This window comes from Malaclemys terrapin, chromosome 12 (genome assembly GCF_027887155.1).
Source record: "Malaclemys terrapin pileata isolate rMalTer1 chromosome 12, rMalTer1.hap1, whole genome shotgun sequence".
Classification (NCBI taxonomy): domain Eukaryota; kingdom Metazoa; phylum Chordata; order Testudines; family Emydidae; genus Malaclemys; species Malaclemys terrapin.
Genome location: NC_071516.1, coordinates 43,845,944 through 43,848,807, shown reverse-complemented (window position 1 = coordinate 43,848,807; position 2,864 = coordinate 43,845,944). Strand labels below are relative to the sequence as shown.

General features: G+C 43.3%; 1 pseudogene; it reads left to right on the top strand.

Moving 5' to 3' along the window:
• The first annotated feature begins 528 nt into the window (after positions 1 to 528).
• LOC128845872 (olfactory receptor 10C1-like) lies at positions 529 to 1,480 on the top strand (annotated as a pseudogene).
• The last annotated feature ends 1,384 nt before the right edge of the window (positions 1,481 to 2,864 follow it).

Genomic DNA, 2,864 nt, shown 5'->3' with positions numbered 1-2,864 from the left:
ATAAACCCGTCCATATGCTCAGTTGAAGTATATTGGCGCAGCTTCCCAGATTGTTCCACATTCCCATTGAGAATCAAATAAATGGTGATATATTATTTTACCATACATGTTCCAAGAAACTTGAGTGCAGATGTTGAAATTACTTACACCAGTGTAACTCTATTGAACCTGATTCTGGTTGCACCTCTGTTTTATATAATTATAAGGTCATTGATCCTAGTATTTTTTCTTCTGATGCTAGTATAGAACAGGTGCATTTCCACTGAGTTTATTAACATACACTAATATAAAGCCAGCGATACTGAGGAAAGAATGGAAACCATTGACTTCAGTGAAGTTACTCTGGATTTACTGTGTTGTGATAAGATAATTGGTCCAAAATGGTGCCAGTCCTGATTCATATCAGACAGGCAGAGGTATGGTTCCATGGAGAGATAGGTGAAAGAACATAGATTAATAGATAAATAGATAAATATATTTAATTCACTGTACCAAACTAATATGTAGTTTTTCTTTTTATTTCTCAAGATGAAGTATGTTGATCGAGAAAAAATGAGAAATAAGACCTCCGTGACTGAGTTTGTCATACTTGGCTTCTCTAACCACACAGACAGGAATATCATTCTGTTCGTGGTGTTTCTATGCATATACATCATCACAGTGCTGGGCAACATCCTCATAATCATTGCCATAAGTGTTGATCCGGCCCTTCACACCCCCATGTATTTCTTTCTCAGGAACTTGTCCTTCCTGGAGATCTGCTACACCTCGGTCACTCTGCCCAAGATGCTGGCCAACCTCCTCTCAGAAGACAAAACCATCTCCTTTGCTGGTTGTGCTGTACAAATGTATTTCTTTCTATTCTTTGGTGGAACAGAGTGCTTCCTCCTAGCTGCTATGGCCTATGACCGCTACTGTGCCATATGCAACCCACTGCGCTACACGGCCATCATGAATAAGAGGGTTTGCATCCAGCTGTCTGGTGGCTCATGGATCTGTGGCATGCTGGTGGCCCCGGGAGCACACAATCTTTATCTTCACACTTCCTTTTTGTGGATCCAATGTTATCAACCACTTCTTGTGTGAGATCCAGCCGGTGCTGAAGCTGGTGTGCGGGGACACTTACTGGAATGAGATCCAGATCATCGTGGGTGCTGCTGTCATCCTCATTCTGCCATTGTTGCTGATCCTGGTCTCCTACACCTGTGTCATCTCCACCATCCTTAAAATTAGGTCTGCTGAAGGCAGGCACAGAGCATTCTCCACCTGCTCCTCACACCTCATTGTGGTGACGTTGTTCTATGGGATGGCCCTTATCATGTACGTGCGCCCTAAGTCCAGCTTCTCTCCAGATGTGAACAAGTTACTCTCTCTGTTCTACTCAGTGGTGACTCCAACCTTGAACCCCATTATCTACAGCCTCAGGAACAAGGAGGTGAAAGATGCCTTGCGGAAAACATGCATGAAGATGTTCAGTTAAGACAGAGATTATTGTCCTTCATCAGGTTTGTCATCCATAGACTGTCTAAACTCTAACGGGACTTTACAGCTCTGAAGAGACCAAATGGCATCTGAACTCTATAAAGAATTTCCCTTTATCAAACTGGTCAACCTGTTCTGAAGTATTGTATTTCCAGGAAATTTTTGATTAATATTTTGAATGTTGACAAATCAAATGAGGAAAAATTATTTAATTTATTCATTTGAAATCTCCTTCTGGCCTTAAAAGCAATTAATTCTATTAAAATAAAGAAAAAGAAAGGAAAACTTTGAAATGTCATCTCTCCCCTTCCCATTGTTTGAGCAGCTCTAATCTGTAATTCAAGGATATCTGGATTTTATGAAAAAAGTCTTCCTTATTTTAATCAGAACTGGTTGAAATTTCCCATATGACCTTTTTCTCCCAAAAGCTGATGATAGAAATGTGTGTTGGGTAAAGAAACTTTCATGGGACATCCAAGGTCTAAGAGTAAATTTGTATTGTTGGTGTGATTCTTGCCAGGGCAATCCAGGGTTGCTTATAGTGAAATCAAATGTAAGTTTATTAAATAAAGCACAGATATTCGAATGACAGTAGGCAGAAGCATTGGAAACCAATGGTTACATATAAAATCATAACTGTGATGTAGAAACCCCACACTGGACAAGAAGGGGTTAAGGGATTATTTTGGGCTGAACCAGTGCCCCCCTCCCGGTTCCACATGCAGCAAATGCTCCATCTGCTGGAGGAATTAAAAACAGGGAATTAACTCATTTGAGTAGCAGAGCTGGAGGTGAGCAGCCCTGCAGCCCACAACTCCAGCAGCGCAGAGCAGAGGGAAGCCTAAAGTCTCTCACACAACTGTCCAAAGGGGCCCTCCCTGAGGGAAGGGAGGACCCACCCCAGAGACAACCAGAGAGGGAAGTATTCTGTGGATCTTGGACATTGGTAACCCTCTCTTCTTTTGGTTTGGATTTCCCCACCAGGGGAAAGCCTCGGACGAAACTGACCCCGGGGTAGGGGGGACAAATGAGAGGTTGCCAGGGCCCAGGATTGGAGCACAGTGGAGTGGGAGGACTTGGGCTCTTCTCCCCACAATCCCTTTGGCAGTCAGCAGTTGCAGCCATGACCACTAGGCCGTGCTCCCCAACCAATCCCTGAGTGAGGACTATTACCTAAGACACCTTCAAGAGCCTAGATTTAATTAAGAACAGCCTCAGGAACAAGGAGGTGAAAGATGCTTTCAAGAAAACAGGGATGAAGACTGGCCAGAGACAGGACATTAGACAGGGAGGGCTCTGAGTTACTACAGAGAATTCTTTCCCAGGTATCTGCCTGGTGGGTCCTGCCCACATGCTAAGGGTCTAACTGATCACCATATTTG